This window comes from Peromyscus californicus, unplaced genomic scaffold (assembly GCF_007827085.1).
Source record: "Peromyscus californicus insignis strain IS unplaced genomic scaffold, ASM782708v3 Scaffold_7__1_contigs__length_154581171, whole genome shotgun sequence".
Lineage (NCBI taxonomy): Eukaryota > Metazoa > Chordata > Mammalia > Rodentia > Cricetidae > Peromyscus > Peromyscus californicus.
The window spans coordinates 55,641,044-55,664,132 of record NW_026294595.1 but is presented as its reverse complement, the minus strand read 5'-3'; the positions used below and the strand labels follow the sequence as shown (position 1 = coordinate 55,664,132).

The following is a 23,089-nucleotide window of genomic DNA, read 5'->3' as shown; positions in this document are numbered from 1 at the left end:
TTGCTTTTATTTATTATTTATTTCATAGCATTAAGGCGATTGTGTCAAGGCCTTGGAAAACCTGAAATTTTTACCCAATTTGCAAGCTACCAATTAGTCTCCTATTGATTTATGGATGGTGGCTAAATACAATAGACTCCTTGGTTCAAACCAGTGGGCATTTTTTAGCACACCACAGAAAGTATAGCTGGCACTATTATATTTTTGTCAGTTCTTCTGACAACCAAGTCTAATAGAGAGGTCAGAACTGGATCCAGCTGTGCAGGAAAATGCAGCAGCTTATGCTACAGGAAGGAAACCCAAAGTGTTTACGCTAGGCAGTAAGGAATCTTGCCTTTTGATCCAGATAGTGTCTATATATTGAAAGGCTATTTGCTGTCTATGCCTTCCTCAAGAGAAAAGTCTGAAACAAAGGGAATGTAATGCCTTACTCTAAAGACGTACAGTGACACAAAGGACTCCATGGTGACTGGGATCATTTCTCAGCATTTTAATTTAGGTCATTGCATCTGCTTTCTCCTAATCGCTACTTGCAAAATGTATTTTGTCATTGCTTATCTGTTTTTTATGGACCTTGATTGGACATGCATGTTATTCATATATTAAATTCAAATAGCATGGAAATTTACCCTAAGTGTAGATACAAGCTATTGCTTTGCCCCTGGTCAAAATGAAGAGAGACACTGTCTAATAGATTTATGAATATATGTATGTCATATTTCTCTTGTGCTTTCGGCCTGATGCAATGGGGTTGAAAGGCATGGAAAGAAAAATAAACAGGAACTTCTTCCCAGCCAAAATAAAACTGAAAGTTCCTAAATCTTTTCTTTCAGTGTAAATTTTGTTAATTCGGGGAGTTGGCAGCAGATTCCTGAACAGAGAAAGCTATAGAGAGGGGGAACAAATGCATTGTTCTATGGGGCTTAGATGGCCTAACACCTGGGAGGACTAAGTGCTTGAGGTAGAAGAATACAAGATTTTATACCCAATGTTGCTAGGCTTGGCCCAGGCACTTAAAGATCCAAAACTGAAACGCTAGCCACACTCTAGTGTGATGGCTGGTTTTTTATGTCAGCTTGACACAAGTTACAGTCATCTGAGAAGAAGGAGCCTTATCTGAGAAAAGGCTTCCTTCCATAAGATTACACCGCAGATAAGCCTATAGAGCAGTGGTTCTCAACATGTGCATCATGACCCCTTTGGAACCAACTGCTTTCATAGGAGTCGCCTAAGACCATCAGAAAACACAGATATTTACATTATGATTCATAACCATAGCAAGATTACAGTTATGAAGTAAGAATGAAAATAATTTTATGGTTGGTGGCTCACCACAACATGAGGAACTATATTAAAGGGTCGCAGCAACAGGAAGGTTGAGAACCACTGCTGTAGAGTGTTTTCTTAATTAGTGACCGATGTGGGAGGGCCCAGTCCATTTTGGCTGGTGCTGTTCCTGGGCTAATGGTCTTGGGTTCTAGAAGAAAGCCTTGAGGAGTAATCCAGTAGGGAGCACCCCTCCATGGCCTCAGCATCAGCTCCTGCCTCCAGGTTCCTGTGGTTTGAGTTCCTGTCCCGACTTCCTTCAGTGATGAACAATGATGTGTAAGCATAAGAAGAATAAACACTTTCCTTTTCAAGTTCTTTTGGTCATAGTGATTCATCACAGCAGTGGTAACATTAACTAGAACATTTAACGTCACAAACAGCATGCTCTTCCTGCTAAAGGATGTGAAGGAAAAGGTAGAGGCGCATCATAATTGTGGCTTGAATTAAAACCACCCCCTTTTGTCTATGTTATGTTTGAATGTTTGGTCCCCAGTTGGTAGAACTATTTGAGAAGGATTAGGAGATGTGTCACATGGGGCAGGCATTAAGGTTTCAAAGACCCATGCCAGGCCCAGTTAACTCTCCCTATTTCCTACTTTCAGATTAGATGTGAACCTTCATCTAGTCAGAGCCATGGCTGCCTGCTGCCATGTTCCCTGCCATGATGATCATGGACTTTAACCCTCTGGAATCATGCGCCCCATAGTAAATACTTCCCTTAATAAACGGCCTTAGCCATGGTGCCTTAATCGCAGCCATAGAAAAGTAACTAATACAATAAATAGTATCAAGATTTTGCTATTGTATTCCACAGGGCTCCTTTATTAAGCTCATCAGCATCTGCACTATTCCATGGCTTCTGTCCTTCCAGCCCTTGGATTATTCTGGACTTTAATCCAAGAAAACAATTTTCAATAAATTATATCACTGAATACATAAATGTTCATACTTGATCCAGTACATTGTGAGGGTTGGGGGTGGACTAGCATATTCATTCTGCTAGGTGTCCTTCTGTGGCCTCTCAGGCATTAAAGGGATGAAATAAGTTCTCAATAAACCCAGAAGGTAAGGAGCCAGGCAAAGAGTTACTGAAGCATCGTGATACAGGGTGATACAGGGACTGACATTTGGGGATGCACACAGAGTAGGCTTAACAGTGTGTGAGGCAGCCCAGCTCCTCCTCTTCTGTCTTTCTGACGGCTTCTTCTTCATATAAGATGCTTCACACCACACACACAAACACACAGACACACACACACACACACACACACACACACACACACACACACACACACACACACAGATTTTCCCTCAGTATCTGCAGGATTTGTTTTAGAACAGTGGTTCTCAATCTTCTTAATGCTATGACTCTATAATACAATTCCTCATGTTGTGGTGACCCCCAATCATAAATTTATTTTCTTTACTACTTCATATCTGTAATTTTGCTACTGTTATGAATCATAATGTAAATATCTGATATGCAAGACATCTGATAGTGACCTCCAAAGTGGTTGTGACCCATGGGTTGAGAACCACTTATCTAGAACTTTGTAAGATACCAAAATATATAGATGCTCATATTAATGGTGTAATAATTGCATATAACCTGCGTATATTCTTCTGCATACTTTAAATTATCTACATATTATTTATTATACCTAATAAAATGCAAGCACTATGGAAATAATTATTATTAAATACTACTTATGAAATAATTACAAGAAATGATCAGTATTCATTGAGTATAGGGTCAACATCACAGACCTAATTATGTGGTCTACACATGAGACACAGGGACCAGGCTTCAGATCTCTAGAGTGGTTGGCACCTAACAGCAGCAAGGTGTGTCTACACATAATTTAAGTTGTATTGATTCAGTTAAGTTTTGCATTTTGGAACCTTCTGGATTTTTTAAAACAATATTTTTGGAATATGGATGGGTGAATCTGCAGACAGGAAAGAATGTATAGAAGAAAAGTGGTCCATGTATATTTAATGGTATTTGATGGAATCTGCCTCACATTTTTGCTGGATGTCCCTAGTAACTCAGTTCATGTCCATAGCTTAAGAAAATAATCCTATTAAGTGAGTAGGCAATCAGCCCACAAAATTTGTTGCAGTACTTCCTTTCCTTATAGAGTTTATAGTTTTCATATGGAAATGAAATAAGTACGTAGATAGCTCCGATGCCAAATAGTAGGAGCTTGCTGGTGCAAGAAAATCAACTGAGGATGACTTATACAAATATTTCATAGATAGAATCACATTTGAAATGATTCCTGAAACCTGAGGTTGTCTATAGATAACAAGAAAAAGTTCTGGGTAGGCTAAGGATCAAGGCCTGGGAGGTAGAGTACTCAAGGAACAAGAAATAATCCAGTTTTGACTATCCTCACATTATAACAGTCCTTTAGGCTGGAGAAGCAGTGGGACTATGTCACTGAAATGTCTACATTCCCATGCTATGGAAATGTAGTGATATATTGTGTGTACCCCAATAAAGCTTCCCTGGAGATCAGAGGAAAAGGCCAGTCACTAATTAGACATAGAGGTCAGGCAGTGGTGGCAACACACCTTTAATCCCAGCACTTGAGATCTCATGTCTTTGTTTGGGAAGGACATATGCCTTTAATCCCAGGAAGTAATATGGCAGGTCACAGAAAGGTATATAAGGCATGAGGAAACAGGAACTCTCTCGCTTGAGGCTGAGGGTTTCGTAGAGGTAAGAATGTGGCTGCCTTGTTCTGTTTCTCTGATCTTTTAGCTTTCACCCCAATATCTGGTTCCAGGTTTTTGTTGTTGTTGTTGTTGTTGTTTTTATTAATAAGACCATTTAGCAATGCCACTGTCAGCAACAGAATCCAGGAAGTCATTCAGAACGTCAAAGCACATAGTGTACATTGGAGAAACGAGATGAAAATTAAAAATGCTGAAGTTGGCAGAGTAAATGGGAGTTGTGGGAGTTGTGGAAATGGGTTGTTTGTAAGGGTTACTGCTGAGATTAAGGTACATGATGGGAATAAGAAAGTCCAGAGAGGAAAAGAATAGCAGTTCTCTGTGGATCTCAAAGGACAATGTACTTTATGTGTGGTTCATTTTCATGCTGACATGCACATCCTCTTTTCTTCCTCTGTAAGTTTCTACTTATTGTTGTACTCTTCTCTCTGTCTCTGTCTCTCCCTCCCTCCCTCCCTTCTTCACCTCCCCACTTGCCCATATTATTTCCCGTTAGCAAAATCTACCATCTTCCACAGCTTGGCCAACAGCTCCTGAGATTCACACCTCTGCTAACACTACAGATCCTGTGCAGAGTACTAGAGAAAATCAAAGTTCAATTGTTCTTGTTTGAGTGTCAGATGACTTCCATGAGAGTCCAGGGCTAGTCACTAGAGAAGAAAAATATTTGAAAAACACAAATACCATCAACTACCTCCAAATATAAACATGAGCACCAAGAGGCAGTCTCCAAGCAGGAGGGGAAACAAACATGGAGGCACTAATGAGGTAGCTGATACTAGGTTGTGGTACCAGGAGAAATGTTCTCAACTGAGTGTGACTGAATGCAATAGGTTCACACCCTGGTGAGTACAGATCCCAACCAAAATGGACAAGACATTTAAGAGGTGAAAAGACCTTATTATTTGCAGCAGGCCAGGGTGCATGGGAGTCCTTTCAAAGCAGTATCCTCTCTGAGTAAATGAAGCATAGGGATTTTATTAGTGGAATCTATACCTACTCATAGTGGTAAACAGTAAAGCAATGGGCACATTCTTGAGCATGCTCCATTGAAGTTCAGAAGGAAATATTAGAACAAATTCATTGAGCACATATTGGAAAGGTTAAAATGGTGGGCTGTGATGCCTCTGGGGATGCTCAGCTTACAGCATAAAGATTTAGTTAGTGGAAAGCAACAGAAATGACACTTTGATAGTCTGTTAATATAAGAATTTGCTTCTAAAAATACCTGTCTTGCTTTGTGACTAACAGAAGGAGCTCACATGCCACCGCCCTTGAGTCCCTACATGGTTTGGAAGGGTGAGAGGCTGTTGAAGAAGGAGGTGCTAGTTGGCACCATGCACTGAGGCACTTCTCACCTTTCTTGAATTCCCAGTGCCTGCATTCCATGTCTTTATTTCCATTTTGTTCTCATCATCTCAGCCACAGTCAGGACACAAGTGACAGGTTTGACAGGGAAGAAGATCTAATGTTATAAAATAACAGAACGCTTCGGCTTATTCTCTGACATGCCTCTTTCCACGGATCTTCATACCTTTCAGTCCTGAAAAGAGGAATCACACAATCTTGATTTTTGCCTATGAAATGTCAACAGATTTCTGACAGATGTACTCAGGGAAAGAATGTGAGTTGGAGACTTGCAGTAATTGATTTCTGTGCCAAAAAACTGCATCATTCTACCTATTCTGTTTAATATCATTGGGAAAGTATTTTAAAATTTTGCATTTACATGCTTGTGCCTTAGTTTGTGCTATGACTAAAGTAAACACCTGTCTAGTAAAGGGTACATTTCATATCTTATTGATCTCAACATATTCAGCAATATGTTTTGAGTTTCCAGTGGAAGGAAACTGTGTAAATTGTTCATAAACTCACACAATTATTACCAGAGATTCCATCATTTCCTGTAGTCCTAAAATTCCTGAGTTGTCAAGTGTTCTGTAGCAACTTGCTAGAAATGTTTGTATTTGAGAATTCCCATGGCTTCCAGATCTTCTCTATGACCCAGCCACTGTTTGTCAGTGGGATAACTACTAATCAGGGAGAAAGCAAAGCAGTTTCAAGTCACTACAAACTAAGACAAAAAAATTGTTAGAAAATATAAACAAGGTCATCCCCAGGTTCCATCGAACACAGAGCTATGCTTCATTTCATAGAACTCTTTTACCAAACAATAAAAAAAATCACAAATACAGAATTTAGTACAAAATAAATATTTCCTTGTAGCAAAGGAACAAATCACAAAAAATGGTTAATTTTAAAGGGATGAGAAAAAGCACAAACAAAATTGTAAATGTGTTACATACAAGCTAAAGAATCATTTTCCAGAGATAATGAATGATACACTCTTTTGTTACCTCTTCATGAGATCATGATTTTATAATAACATTTTCCACTAAGAAAGCATAATGACAGTTGTCTCTCCTCTAGAATAGCGAATTGAGATGTATTTTCATTATTGATAATTGAGATGCAACAATGATGGTTGTTCACATTTCCATATATTCTCTTTGTAGTGCTGCCTAGGGTTTGTACCTTTCTACTAGGAATTCTAATAAATCCCATTATCTCTTAAAATATGATATGCATAATACATTTGTAATTGTATGTATTCATTATTAAGGCCATCCCTGACAGGAGAGAACTTCAGATTAGACCTGATGTAAATGAGAACAGAATCCAGTGCTTACACCTCTGCTACTCAAAATAATTCATCCCAGGCTACTTCTGGCTTTGTATATTTTCACCCTCCCTATTCATCAACTTATAAATAGGTGTGACCTCTAACCTTTAACCTCTCTGCTGAGATGCCAGGAAACAACTTTTTAAGAGCAAATCATACTTTGAGTTACCAATGTGAGATGTGGCAGGCACATCAGAAGTTTGTCTCCCAAGGTATAGGCAATGTAAGGTCACTGTTAGATGATCACTCTTAGCTGCTGTAGATGGTTTCAGCCACACTTTCTGTTCTCTCTAGTCCTTCCCTTAAGTTGATGAGGTCCAGCAGTTAGCAGCCCCAAGGTAGGGTATTGCCACAGGACTACTTTCACAAGTCCCATCCTAACATCCGATCTTGTACCTTCACTAATCTGCTAAACTCAGAGAAATCCTCTAAACTCAGATATCTCTCCCCTATAAAGATCATAAATGTAAGGAATGTCTTTTGTTATGTGGGCTGCTGTTGGATTGCTTATCTCAGTTTTTCCACTGTCCAAGTGGCTGGCACTATTAAATGACCTGCTCACCTGAAATACACCTTGGCACTTACCTATAGACCAGTCCGCACAACCTGTTCTTTCCATACCTAAATACTGGTACTGAAATCTGGGCATAAGCCTAAGAGTGAAAGGCCCATCAGAACCTTGGCAGTAAGACACTAGGCCAGAAGATCTCCAAAGTAAATATACCTCACACTTTACTTCCCTCATCTTGATCCCCAAATTCCATAATAGCTATTCTGGGAGCATCTATGGCAAATTAAGAATCTTAATGGGTATGGTTAAAATTCTTTTCTTTGTAAACTTGAAACCATACCAGCATGTCAACCAACACCAAAGCCATCTTTAACCTTTGGAGGTAGCCCAAGCGAGTGAGTCTAACAAAGATTAGATTCAATTAGCTTATGCTGAAGTCTGCCTCTGAATCAAAGACTATAAAATTAAGGGAATGTCTTATTTTCCCTTCATATCTCAGAAGAGTGTTCAGTACAGATGAGTGACTGACAGTCAGATTAGTGACAGGTTAGGGACAGCCAGGTCACACTTCTCCAAGCTAGACAAAAGATCACAGGCTGAGGCTGAGCAGATACGGCAAAAGGAAATTTAGGCAGGAAAAAAAGGATGGCAGAATAGGAATCCTGAAGAAGTTCAGGAATTCAGTATTCCAGAGTAAAAGCAAAGAAGGAATTGTAACTAAAGCTGTCATTTCTACTCAGTCCTGATTTCATAACACCCGGACATTTATAAACTCACTCAGCAGAAGATGCCCAGTTAAGAGCCACCCATTTTAGGAGTATAAAAGATGTAGCCAATGCTGGTATTGGTCTAAGTTGTTCGATGGTGACATGGACAACAGGGATTTCTAATTGACTGACACTCTCGTTGTCTGCTGGGGATGTCCTTCTGTATGCTGTGAATGTGTTGCTCTAATTGGTTGATAAATAAAATGCTGATTGGCCAGTAGCCAGGCAGGAAGTATAGTATAGGTGAGAGAAGCAGAGAAGAGAATTCTGGGAAAAGGAAGGCTGAGGCAGGAGTTACTAGCCAGACACAGAAGAAGCAAGATGTGAAGGCAGAACTGAGAAAAGGTACCAAGCCACGTGGCTAAACATAAATAAGAATTATAGGTTAATTTAACTGTAAGAGCTAGCCAATAGTTAGCCTGAGCTAATGGCCAAGTAGTTTTAATTAATATAAGCCTGTGTGTTTACTTGGGTCCAAGCAGCTGAAGGACTGGTGGATGAGAGAGATTTGTCCTGACCATGGGCCAGGTGGGACACAGGAAAACTTCTAGCTACAGTTGTCTTATTTGGAACTTCAAACTCTCTTCCAAAGGGGTTTCTGTCAACATTTGTTCAGTGAGGAGAGGGTGAGCCTGCCTGGGTCACTGGTCCTTGAATCAGGCTGGTGCTGCTGACAATATGCTCACAATCTTCAAATGTTTCCTTGGGAGATTATCAGAGTTATTATTTTAATTTGGAAATGTACAGTTACAGGGACAGATGGAATATTAGGATTGCTATCTAAAATAAACCATGTTCCCCCTCCTCACCATAAGAATAAGAACCCTCACAGTCACAAAACCATTATTGTACTTTTATTTCAAACTCTACTTCTTTTTCTAAAACTGGGGCAGGGGAGCAAAGGTGAAGATTACATATAATTCTGATACCAGCGGAGTAATACCCACACAATATCTTTTTTCTGGAAAAAAAAAAACACCCTGTAAAATGTACAGGGTTCAGATTCCCATCTATTCACAAATAGCAAACAGAACTACATCACAGTTGCTCAGAGAGTGATCACAGGTCCCGTTTGTTGGAATTCCCAAGGATACCTGTTTAAAATGCAGGAAGTCCAGCCCATGGAGCTGTAAGGGCCTGACCCTTCTGCATGTGGATTCCACAAACCTGTGTGCTGACAAGGGCATCCAAGGATTCCTATAGTATTGCACCAACACTCCTCAAGATAACAAGTGTCCTCAAAAAGGGAAAGGATGTGCTTCTGAGGCTTGTGGAGAAATTAGTGCAATTCTCAAGTCCAGAGCTACTGGGAATCAAAAATGAGGACGAGCACACATTCAAAGCCTGCCCTTCCTTCCCTGAAATTGAGTTCTCTGAAGACCCATTTCTACTGACACCACTCATTGCTTCACATTTCTATCTACTGCTTCACCTTTCTTTCCCTACTTTTTTGTATATTGCCATCTATTTGGGACACTTCTCGGACCATAGGGCTCTTACAACCAAATGAGACCTTAAATATAAAATGTATTTTATATTTAATATAAAAAAGTAATTTTGAGGCATTGCCTCTTGATTCTATCTTTGCTGATGGCTTCCAAGTTTAGTTTTCTAGATTGACTTTTTTCTGATTCCTTATGCCTGTCCTACAATGTCTAATGGTTATTTAAATCTTCACTTGATCTTAGCCAAAAGGCCGAGAAGTGATGGTTATTTAAATCTTAACGAATACAAAACTGAGTTCTTGATTTTTCCTGTCTACCGCCTATAAAATATGGCCTTTCTCTAGGAATCACCATTACAGCATGAGTCACCGTCACCGTGAAACATCCAGCTCCTTAAGCAAAAGTTTTCAGGTGCTACTTGAATTTTTCTACTTCTCCTAACTTATACTCAGACAGCCAAACAAATCCTGTTAGGTATATATTCATATAATATCCCACAGATGATCTCTTCCCCCTAAACTTACCCAGTCTGAAAGGGTGCTAGCAGCATGACAACTGAGCAATAACCTTATCGACCATAAGGGCCATGATTATTTTGCTCTTCCAAGAATTTCTCAACTGTTTCACACAAGTGTATTCTGGGAAGCCACTGGCTGGCATGAGAACACAATAGAGGTGTAAATTTTCTAACACCCTCTTCTGTCAATATTTTTCTTTAAATTCTCTCTTGTTCCATTACAAGTTTGGAGCTTGAGTTATTCTCTAGTCAATAGCTCTTTGTATATTTTGACTGGACCAGAAATAAGGAGTCCCTCTGAGGAATAGCAGAATTGTTGTTGGCTATTACAAAGGAATCAATTTTAGTCAAAAGCAGACCAGTTTTTTTCGAGTGACAATTGAACTAGTGAAGATAACTCAATGATAAGTACCGTGATTGACATTGTACACACTGAAGAAACTCAATTACATTGTCAATGTCACATAAACAAGTGGTAAATTTTACTCAATATTTAGACTCTGGTTACTCATGTTGTGTAATAATTCCATACACTATAACATTATTATATAAAATTATTTTAATATTAACTCTGGGAAATATCAACTTAATCCCAATTGCCATCTTTAAACACCATAACAAAAATTAAGAATCCCAGTTTGCAATGTGAGTAACAAAACCCTAAACATGTTTTAGACTTTTCAAAAGATATTATATGTGAGAGAATTGTTATAATATTAATATATTTAGAAAAATAAAATAACAAAATTTCATAAAGGAAAATTAAAGTGCTAAAATTTTACCATTAATCTCCATACAAAAGGAACTACTTAAATCAAGTACTTTAGATAAATCCTATTGAATCTTTTCTTTACAAATGAATCAACTCATGTCTTAATTTAACATAATGATTTCCTCTTAAATTACTAGCCTGGAATGCTGTCTTCCTCAAATAAGTAAGATTGAGTGTTTATGTACGCAAAGAATGAAATTCTTCATTTGACCTTTTGAAGTCACTGAAAGACAAAAGCAATTGATTGAGTGCCAAAGGAGAGATTTAAACTGACGTTACAATTTTAAGGCTGACCAACTGTGAGCTCCCATTTGAAAGAATTTCACAACATTTTTAGCACAGGATTTTTATCCCTCAGGCTGAGTAGCTTTGGGTTATTCAAGGGTAAGCAGTGGCAAACTGAAACCCAGTCTACCAAACAAACTGAACAGCACCAGTGATCTCTGCTACATCGTGGCCACTCCATTGAAGGAAAGTCAAAATTAAACTAAAGCTACATACTAAGGTTGCAAAGGGCGATACTCTCTCCAATCATGTTATTTTGTTTTACAAATGGTGCTTTTGACATGCTTTGTAAATTTCATTTGCTTTCTGTACTTAAGGGACTGGAGAGATGGCTCTGGAGAAAGCAAGCTCTGCCCTTGCAGAGCACAGAAGTTTGTTTCCTTACATCCATGCTGGGCAACTCACAACTCCAGGCACAGGGGATGTGACCACCTCTTCTAGCCTCCGTGGGCACTTGCACAGACACATATGAGCATGTATAATTTAAAAGTTTAAAGTCAGAATATTGTATTCAAAACGTTTTAGATATTTGGCTTTTCTTTAAAACACACAAAGAGATATATGATATATGCACATAATCTAACAGATCCATTCCAGCTTTCCATGCATAATCAGTAGCAATGAGGAAAACATGTTTTTTTAGATGGACATTGCCCCAAAGCCTGAATTTTAGTCATATATACACAAATGGGCTGGCACACACACATGCAAGTATCACATCACATCTATTTATTTGGGTGCATAGAGAGGGATAGGCCATGGGAGATATGTAATGTGGGAGTCAGTTCTCTCCTTTCACCATGGAGGTCCTAGGGGTGGAACTCAGGTTGTCCGGCTCAGCAGCAAGTGTCCTTATTTGCAGAGCCAGCTCAGCAGCTCTGGGGTGTTTTGCTTCTGATTTGCTAATTCATGTTTTTGTCCTTTTATTTTATGATCCTAATCAAAATAGATTTAAATGCTTCAACTTGAAAATGCACACAGAAAATTTAGCCTTAAAACGTTAAAGCCCCCCAAGGTATAGCTTTGAGATGTTCATTTTAATAAATGAGTAATGACATTGAACAGTCTGTAGTTCATATACACAGCTGGTCAAGTTGAGAATTCAAGTCAGCATGGAAAGAAAGCCTTAAATCCTTAGGTACGACAAGCTTTCTGCTTGTCTTCCCTGGTGTCTTTGTGGAGATGCAGATCAAACACAGCTTGTGAGCATGAAAGGAGTTGGAGAAGACAGAAATGAGCCACACTTAATATTTGCTTAAGAACAAAGGTAGATGATTCCATGATTGTGTGACTCAGGGTAATTCCTAAGACAAAATGCCTGGGAAAAACAACTTAAGGGGGAAAGGATTAATTTCAATCCAACGTGCCATGGTTGTGTTGATCTTGAGTCCTAGTGAGAAAACATCCCAGTGGAGAGCTTGAGGCAGAGCAGAGCTCCTAACCATGTGGTGAGGAAGCAGTGGAAGGGGCTATGGGCAAGACATACCCTGTGAAGGCAGGTGAGCTCCACTCTCAGTCCAGGCAAGCCGACAGTCAACATTAACTTTCATGTCTAATATGGACAGTAACTCTCCCATTACCTTCATTAATATACAGAACTCAATATATTAAATATCGAAAGGAGATTAAATGCTAGAAACTATGTCTTCCCTAAAGTTAGGTTGATCTATTAAGTGCTCAGTGTACTTATTTACTACTCAATATATGAAACTGTATGAATTAAACATATAAATGAAAAAAATGGCCCCTGGAGCCAATCTATTTCCATTTCTAACATAGGTTTCACATTGTGGAAACAAGATGTGGTGTAACCAAAGATTCCTATATAATGAAGCTTATCATTGCTTCAGTAAAGCCAAATGGAGGGGAACATACGGCAATTCACTCATCAATAGAGTGTTTTTTGGAATTATTTTGGTGTACTAAAACAAAAAGTGTAGGAAGCTAATGAGTGCTACAAGAAAACATTTACAATATGAAATAAATTAAGCAAGCAAAAATAAGGATGTTTCAAGACCCCAATTTCACAACAGGTACAAACAACATAAAAATGTACATCAAAATATAGCATGTGCTACATAGCATATAGCTTATACCTACATCTATAACAATGTCATTCACAATAGCTAAAATACGGAAACTATTCAAGGGTTCGTCCACAGATTAATGGATAAGGAAAATGAACGCAGGCACAATAAAACACTATCAAAGTCAGAAAGGAAGAAAACGATGATCTGTGCTACATCATGGAAGAACCTGGACGACATTGCATTCATTGAAATAAGCCAAATAGAAGAAGACAAGTGCATGATTCCATCTCTTTATAAAATCAAACACAGAATGTAGAATGCTGGTGGCTAAGGTGTGAGAGGATGGGGAAATGACTATATATTATTAGTTCGAGGACAGCCACGAAACCCTGCCTCAAAAAAAAAAAAGGATATATCATTTAGCTGCCAATAAATTCAGCTTTGTGGGGAGCAGAGAGTCTGGGAGATGAGGCAGGAGTGGTGGCGGCACAATGCTTTAAAGGGAGACTCTACAGCAATGTGACAGAACAGCTACATCTTGTCATGACTCTGAGTGAGAAGAATGGGGACAACAAAGGATGTTTTCCAGGAGCAGAAAAAGAGGCAGAGCTCTAGAAAGCAACAAATGAGTGATGGGAAAGCTATCTAGAGCAGAAGGGCAACAGGGCAACACAGAGACAAGCACAAAGCAGGGTGCCCATATCTCCAATGCTGGCTCCTTGGTATAGACTGGTAAGGGAGTGGGGGTGGGGTGTAGGGATATCCAGTACTTCAGACATGAGGTACATTTAGGGAGTATACTTAGCCTCGATGTTAAGAAGCTGTCAGTCCCAGCTGTAGGAAACCCTGAACTTCTTACCAACCACATATACAGTGTAGGGACTTGGTCTGAACACAACTGCTTCAGCACAGTCAGGTGCCTTTAAAGAAAAAAACAAACAAACAAACAAACAAAGACCTGATGCCTACCTCATGTCATTCAGACTACTAAACCCAGGAACCTTCTTGAGAAGGAGCCATCAAGGACAAAACTACTTGGAATCAGGAAACATGGAATATTGCCAATTCAAGTTCCTTGGACACTCTGTCATGCTGGCAAGGTAGATCTGTTGTAACAGCCTTAGGAAAGTAATCTATGAAGCAGTCATTAATTTTCTCTTCATGAGTAAGTTTTTTTTTCTCTTTTATGCATAGACTAGATGGTTACAGTTAGAATCCTCTCGTATCTTAGCTAAGAACATATCAGGTGCTAGATTTAGATTCTTCAGGATTAGAAAGCTATTGGAATAATCTCTATATTTTGTCATTTACCTGTGTTCTGGACATCTAGTATATGGTTCTTGCTTGATGTTGTTCTTGTTGGTTGTAGTTCCATTTTTCTTTATGTTATTACCCTTTTTCTCTCCTGGACATTATTTGATAATTGTTCTTATTGTATATAGTTTTGTGTTGGGTTTAGAACCTTCTTATTTAGACAAAAAGGGGAAGTGTGGTGGGAATTTGTTCCACCAAACAGCTTTGAGGTATAAGCCTTAGGGCGTGGTTTCTGATCCATGTGTTTGATCACTTAAAAGGAGGTGGTAGCGGGGGCATGTCTCTTCTTCTTCTTGGGGTGGATTCAGATGCCTGGATCCATCCACTCCTGCGCAGAATGGAAGGCAGCTGTTCACTTGGTTCTGTATTCATGAGTGTGCCTTCCCCTTTATTACCTTAATAAATCCTTGATACCCCTTAAGCAGACTAAAGTGGATTTCTCATAATAAAACATGTTTCTTTCCCGACAGAAAAATGTGACTAAAAATATATTATGACCTAATCATATATACTCTGGAGATGATAATTATAACCTTTTAAAGTTAACTTGCAATCCAAATATTTAAAAAAAACCCTATAATCAAATACATTCTGAAATTGTGAGTGTATGAAGTCTTGATACTTTTGCCACTTTCATCTTCTGCATTTATAAGACTTGGAAACAAAGAATTATCAAGAATCAAAAAGATATATTAATAAAAACATCCAAGTCGACTAAGAAGTTTGGTAAAATCAATAAGTCCCTTCTGCAAGAGTAATCATGTTTGGTTCATATAGCATTGATTTGATTTCAGTAAAAGGTATTTCTGGGGTAGTCATGGGGAGAATTCAATATTGAACCCCCCCAAACAAACAAAATAGTGTACCTGTGTAGAAAGCAGAAATAATACAAAATAAAGCCATTGGAAATAGAAGATTTTGGCTTCCTCTAGTATGTCTTAAAATAATTCAGGAGTCTTTCACACAGCATCCCTCACTTAGGAGAATAAAGTTGTGTAAGCTCTTGTCAGCTGCTAAGGACACATGGCTGTTTCATCACTGACCACCTCCAAAGGAGACAGACTTCCTCAGAAGGAAAATTATCCTGTTTTTCTATAGTTTCGTTTTCTAGAAAATCCTTGTGTTGAATTAAATCTGTCAGAATCAACTAACATGTTTACTCACATTCAATAACTGTTTTTCTTCCTTATACTTGCTTTCATAATTAACTTGGTTCATAGCTTAAAACTATAGATTTAAAGAATTTGGATTTGGAAAGCAAGAGATGAACAATTTCTCTCACCTGAAAAACTTCATTTTATAGCATTCTGTCCTAACCACTTTCTGTTCTGGTCTTGGATGCTTCCACTGAAGGACAACCCCCTTTGCCGTCTGGGCAGGTGTATCTACTGAGAGAGGGCTACGTTGTCTGGAAAACGATCTATGATATTCATACTTTAAGTTCTGAATGAGTAAGTTTATTAGTCATATAGCAAGGAAAGCAAAAGAGCAAGCAGGAAGCAGCAGAGACATAACGCAATCTCAAGCTGGGCACTTACAACATCCTACAAAAGTGGTGGGAGGTATCCCACCGCAATGGCCGCTGTCGTTCCCAACTGAAGGTCCTAGGCAGAACTTTGTTCTATCCCTTGGCTGAAGTTTTAAGTTTCCTTTTCCCAACAAACGCATTTTAATAACGTGATAAACAATGTGCATCTCTGTTGGAAATGGTTGAACTTCTAGTGGTTCTCAGAGGTGCCATATTTTAAATACCCGTGGCTGTTTGGCATTTTCCCTCTTACAGAGCCAGGAGAGCAGCCTGCCCCAGGATGGGAATATTAGAGGAAAATTAAGATAAGCATGCTTGAGTGTGAGACAAGGGTGCCTACACTGTCTTCAGAGTCTGCTCTTAACAAGTCAAAAGAGTATATGACAATTTACAGATATAACTTAGATCATGTTTCATGTGGAACTCGTGTCTGTCTTTTCGGGACTCTTAACCATGGATTGGTCCTGTCACCGGTCAGCTTTGCCAAGGTGCTTTGGCTGTAACCAGTTAGAAATCATGGGTAGATGGTGACAGTACTTAAGAGTACAGGTAACACAGCCTTGATATCTAGCAGCAGAGAGCAGAGCAGCAGGTGGGCAGGGGCAGCGGCAAGTGGTGCTGTCTAGTGTCTCAACTCCTGTGCATGCCGCGGGTACTAGGAAACTTAGCTGTGTAAGTGTCGCAGCTTTTGTGTATGGCAAGGCAGTTAGGATTCTTCAACTGGCAGTACAGGTTTCAGGAATAGAAACTGGTATTCTTTAGCTCTTGATGGCACCCAGGGTTACAGCTCCTGTGTTAGGCGTCTGTGGGACCCATGGCCCTGAAGAAGTGACAGTACTCTGGACCACTCTCCTCAGTCGGGGCTAGCGGTTTCTCTTCCATGTCTCCTCATATCTTTCTATCGTTGGATCTTCTACCTTCTCTCAGCCGCTCTTCCCTATGGTTCTGCTCTGCCTGTCACTTCAACTCTCCGGCCATGTCCTGTTGCAATGACCACGGTCACAGCTGCCACCACTGAAGAGGCAGTTCCTACTGCCTTTTGGCTGCTGATGTCTCTGCCAAGGTAGTGCCCTGCTCTTGAGGCTTCTCCTCTTGGAGCTGCCATTACAGCTGGTTGCTTTGCCACTTTTACAGCTGGGCTGGCCAATTGTCCAGTCCCAAGTCTTCAGCTCGCTAGGCCAACAGCCAGCTCACTGCCACAACTCCTCTTCTGCCCACTAGTCAAGGTTCTGCAGGTTCCTGCGGCTCCATCTTGGCTGATCACCAGAGATTCTTGGTTGCCATGGCTCCCTGGTCTTCGGCACAACCTGCCACCATTCTCCATGTTTCCCCTCGGTGGTGGCTGTCGAAGCTGCGGCCCCCCTCATTTTTGCTTCAGTGCCTCTGCTTGCCCTGATGCTCATTTGCTACTGCCACTGCCACCCTGCTGCCACCGTCACAGCCACTGTGTTGCCTCTGCTGGCACTGCATCTTTCTTCAGGTTACCAGCTCAGCCGATTCAACTAAAAGTATCTACTTTAAGCAAAGACCACTTGAGAGAACTATTTCATTGGACCTCAGGTTGCAACACCAGGTGAGGAGGCATGGGAAGATGTCTCCCAGCTTGCACACCGACCGACTGAGCCCCACAGCCTGCTTATATAGCCAGAGACTGTGGGTCTGCACCAGGAAGAGCAAACCTTTCATGCAGAGGATTATTGACGTTTCTACCAATCACGACACTGTGCTCATTGTACCAGTCACAGCAATCCCGGTGCAGGCCACCTGGGGAAAGTGCTCCTCTTGTTCAGGTGAAAAGGGTTGCAGGAAAAGTCCAGCTCAAGCTGTTTAAGCAGTCTTGGCTGGGGCTGTACCCTCAGGCACAAGAATAAGCAGCTGCTCTCACCTTCCAGCTTCCCCATGGCATTCACGGAGCATTCAGAACAGCCAGGGTTAGGATAATTGTGGTCTAGTTGGCTGCTCTCACCTTCCAGCTTCCCCATGGCATTCATGGAGCATTCAGAACGGCCAGCGTTAGTGTAATTGTGGTCTATCTGGCTGCTTGACTTGAAGAGGGTTTTGCTCAAGGCACACAGAGCAACAAGGGTGCTCAGCAGACTGTTAATTAGGCAGTCAAGTCACCCCATCCCCCAACATCCTCGTGTCTTTACAGGGACATAAACATTGAAAGGAGGCTTGGAGTGAGATCTTGAGGAGCATATCATTAACACTAACAGCGAATCTTTAGCAGAGTTTAAACGTGTCAGTGATGCCCAGGAACTGTCCAGCACCCCAGAAAGTGGTGAGTCCCCTTATCTGCCTCAGTCTTGTTCTTGCCAGAGCACACTGAGCAAACGCCTCCACACTTGAGTTATTTGGACATCTGAAAACCACACACAAGCTCTCCCCTTATCTCTCTCTCTCTCTACGTTACTTGATTTTTAGACTCGTTATTTACAATCCCAGTCACGTTTCTTTGAACAAATCTCCTTTATCCATTTATCCATCCCCAGCCTGACTCCCGAAAGCCAACACATTCCATATGTGGTGTGGGCACTCAGCAACGCCAGGCTGACCTGGGTGCCCCAAATCAGGTTCCCCGTAATTGGAGGCGACATCACACTCTTGTTGATTAGCCAGCCAAAAGTCTGCCACAGTAGTCCTTGGAATATCTTGTATATCTAGTATTCCTTAGAATATAAAATTCTGAGGTTTCTTTTTTCTTTTATCTAAAAGGGTGGTTGGTACTTTTTTTAAAACCTCAACAAGCAAAACATGTTATTTAATACTTGCTGGATGCCGTTGCTGTATGTCTTATGGCCTTCAAAATTTTTTAAACTTCTCTAAATCATAATTCTTCTATTTGCATATAGTAGCCCTGAGAGTCTTGCACTGGGCTCAAGTTTAATGAGATATTCCCTTGGTTCTTTCAGCAGACACTTTATGTAAAGCTCTGATGCTCTCACATATTAGTAACTATGATAGCTATGGTATCTAACATTGTCTCTGTCCACCAAACACTGCTCTAAGGGTTCCAGTGTCGTCACATCTAAGATGAAGACTATGCTGGCCCTCCTGCTACACACAAAGACACAGCTACTAAGTGGTGACAGAAAGGCTGCCATGAGCTGGTTGTTTCAGAGCATACTCGTTTTGACTGGTTAGTCTAGCAATACCTTCTAAGTATTTTAAAATATTCCCTGAGGGGTGCCAAGATTTGAACCCCAGCTGCCTGACTCCAGTCTGTCTTCTTCATCAGGCTGAATCCTATCTTCCCACGACAGATGGAGCAAAGGGCAAACAAAGTAAGTGACAACTCGGTTCTCCCACGTTTCTGCCGCCGATGCCGTGCTTTTACCTCGCTGGACATTCGATATGTAAGTAAAAAATCTGCTGCCAAAACTTTAATAGCACTAAAGGGCAAAGGAAAATACAGCAAATAGCTGAATTTATCTTGGATAGCTCCTCCAATGGCACAAATGGATGCATTTACTGACACTGAATGTATCATTTAAAACAGCTGTGTGAAGCTATGTGCAATGCTGTGTGCATTCGAGGTGAGGCATCTTCCCCCTGAGAGACAATGTGCGGCTTTAATAGACGCTTAGGTGAGCTGCAGACAGACAATAGTTCAGCACTGCATAGGCTCCCATCTCGGATGTGTGCCTAAATGTGTTCATCTTTCAAGGAGATGAGGCAATAAAGAAAAATCTTGTTGAAACCATAGAACCCATAATTATGATCCTTAAACTCAGGAATTTGATGTCAAGTGAAACAGTTATTACGTTTGCGCTTCAGTTTCACATTTGTGAGACAGGTGAGGATCGTACCTTCTTCAGACTGTTGTGAGAGAAAAGTAAACTACTGTGGGCAGCACTCTGGGAATAACATCTGGTGCAGAATAGACACTTAATATACATTTACATTAGTGTGAGCAGTGTCCTAGGACTGATTACAGTGCACCAACATTTTCAAAGCTAAAGAAAGAATTAAACAAAGCACATTTTTCAGAATGAATTATAGCCATGATTTGAAAAAAATAACGTTATTTATAATTTCAAATAAATGTTATTTGGACAGGAAGAAGCCATCTATCTGAATTAAAGGGGGCGACTTTACAATTCATTCATCAGGAAGACCTCATCTGCTGGCATACATCAGTGGAAACATTCGACAAAAACGAAAGCGTGGATTTCCTTTCCACTGGCCAGCTTAGTGATACTCTCAAAAGTGGAGAACTCCATCAGTCTAAACAAAGCAAAAACTAGAAGGCAAAGCAATAAGCATGGCTAATTTTAAAATGTTACCTCACTGTGCTATCAGAAGAGCACGGCCTGGGCTCTTGCCTTGCAGTATGCCCTGGGAATAGAGGTGCTGAGAGGCCCATGTTCTAAATGATCTTTTCCAGGGTTATCTGTTGCTATTGCTCTGGGAAATAGAGAAAATGAAGGTTGATTGCTGCTTAGGAAGAAGATGATGATAAAGATAATGTCTCTGCTGGGCAAAGACTGGATTGATGTGCCTACTATTAGAGAATGCAGGATCGCATGAGCCTTGGGCTGAATATATAAGTATCACCTTCTCTGTCACAGCATCTGTTTGGAAATAGAGCTTGATAAAAAGGGGGTCTCTCAACAAACCACCTTCCAAATCCTCATGTTTAGGCCCATAGATAAGTGTGGCTCTCAGCTTTCCTCGGAGGAGTTTCTTAATACTTGGGAAGTGGCTAATGCAGAGACTCATAACTGGTCAAAGTGTCAAGAATAAGTGAAAATATAGTGTCCTGCTATGTCCCTTACTGCTTGTCTCTGCTTACCTCCTCTGACTGAAACCCTTGACTGTGTCTCTCATGTGACTCAATTCCCAGGGCCTCTCTACCCATTATACCTGTTCTTACATTTGGTGGCACTCTGTGACCAATGCCTTTAACATTCAGAGAGAATACTGCCAACACACAAACTGACAATGTATAGGAGACCAGAATTCCCACCATCTGTACATTACATTTCTGTCTTTCTCTCTCTTTTCTGAAGTAGCCATATCACTCCACTAATGCGTAACAAACTTCCATGTACTAAGACTTTGCTTTTATGAAAACACTGCTAAATCAGGTCTACATAATTTTGTGTATACATTATATATTATAGGTGACGTGCACACACTAATTATTGACCACAGGTTCTATGAATACCTGTGTTTTATAATGTTATCAGCAAAAAAGTCAAAATCATCAATGTACTGGTGTAACTGGTTTATAAGCATAATTCCCTGTACATCAATTTCAAATTCTGAATTTCAAGTGTAAGTCCAAATAAAAATCTTTATATAAATGTGTTATATCAGAATGTGGTACCAAAAATGTTCACTCTGCATCTCATCATCACCACAAATGAAACTGGATTTAAAAAAATAAATATTTCATAATTTAGAGTTATTTTAGAACTTTGGGGTTTTTAATGAAATTTCTTAAAGATCTCTTCATTGTTGAGTATGACTAACCCTGCCACCACTGACACTATGTCAAAGTCTCATAAGCAAAATGCACTCTCTTCTGTGACCTGTAACAGTGGCACAATTATATTCCAGGCCTGACAGCTGAGTCTCATAAGACCTTTGGAACACCAAGCATAGTCCGGGACAGCTGACTCTGGCCAGAGCGATCACTACAGACAAACAATTCCATTTGACTAGTTATTTGAAAGAAGCAAAAGGAAATTATTTGACTTGACTGTGTATCAAGATAGGCTTTCCTTAGATCCAAATCTGGAATGACTAGAAAATGTTCACTTTGAAAATTGACATCTACTTAGAAAGTAGAGAGGGGCAATTTAATGATTTACACTCAGGTTTTCCTCAATCCCTTTCTAGCAGCTGCTCTTTAAGCTTGAGGGAACTCTGGCTGACACACAGAATCCCAGATCAAGAGCCAAAAAGTTGTCTGTACAAACCTGCAGATGGCCCAGCAGTCCACACACCATTGAACATTCTAGGTGAGCAGAAAGCCGGTCATTGGCAAACTGCATTTTCAGAGACATTTCCTAATCCCTGTCTCTTCCCCCAGAGGTTATTCCTACAGTATCTGCTCTACATACCCCTTGATTTGTGTATTATATATTATTAATATATCATTTTTCAGAAGCCATACCAATGCAAAAAAAAAAGGACTGGATAAGACACAGGCTGTAATTTATTTAGTGATTCAAAGTGCATATAAGCCATATCTCCAATTCACAGGACCCCTCACACCAGAAATTAACAAAAGACGCTGGCAAACTTCAATGTTTCCAATATAGAAGCATTTACTCAATGCACACATATATGCGCCGAAGGAGGTGGGAGATGACTCACTGGGTAAAGCCCTTGTGGCAAAAGCATAAGGATCTGAGCACTCACATAAAAATCAGCCAGTGTGAACTAGTCTCTGTCCTGGAGGGGCTTGGGGTAAGAAGCAGGTAGATCCTGGGGGGGGGGGGGGGGAGGTCGCTAGCCTGCCAGTCCAGCTGAGAGAACAAGCTCCAAGCTCAGTAAGAGAACCTGTCTTGGGCTGCTTCCAAGTGCCATTCCAATGTGAGCAGCCTGCGCTGCCGCCCGGAGCCAGGGAGACATCTGGCCCAGGCTACAGCATAGGGTCATGTCTGGGTCTGTGATCCTACAACAACAGGTTCTGTGTTGATATCCATGGCCCAAGTTGCCACCAAAGGCCACACAGAGGCCTGGGGTCTAGACTGCAACCTGTAGCCATGCTGGTGTTCAAGAGCTGTGCCGCCGCTGCGCGGGTCATGCCAATCTGAGTGGCCTGAGCTATCACCCGGGACCATAGTGTCAGGGCCTGCTGCTGAAGACTATGTCTGGGTCCACGGTCCTGCTGCAGCTGGGGTCTGTGTTTTGTCCTTGTCCTGTGTTACCACAGGGAGTCATAGGAACCATTTGTGCTGAAATCTGAGGTCCATGCTGAGCTGCCTGCCCCCTACCCTTCACTGGCCCTGGGATAGATAGCTGGCCTTGCCCCTTGCTGGACACTGCAGAGGAGAGCTGTTCTGGCTTTCATGGGAGAGCTGGCCCCCACACTCAGGAGAGATGGTCCCACCCCTCACCACGGGCATGGGAGAGCTGGCCCTAATGGCATGGGTCTAGGAGAGCTGGCTCCACATCTCACCTGAAAGGGGTGGTCCCAGCAGCCCAGACTGACC

The 23,089-nt window shown here is 40.8% G+C and overlaps 1 long non-coding RNA gene across 1 annotated transcript in view; it reads right to left on the bottom strand.

The window, feature by feature from the left end:
* LOC128102219 (uncharacterized) overlaps positions 1–23,089 on the bottom strand; it is a 230,957-nt gene that overhangs the window by 5,168 nt on the left and 202,700 nt on the right. The window contains exon 2 of the long non-coding RNA XR_008215355.1: positions 5,427–5,611. This is a non-coding gene — a long non-coding RNA (uncharacterized LOC128102219). The remainder of the gene's footprint in view (positions 1–5,426; positions 5,612–23,089) is intronic.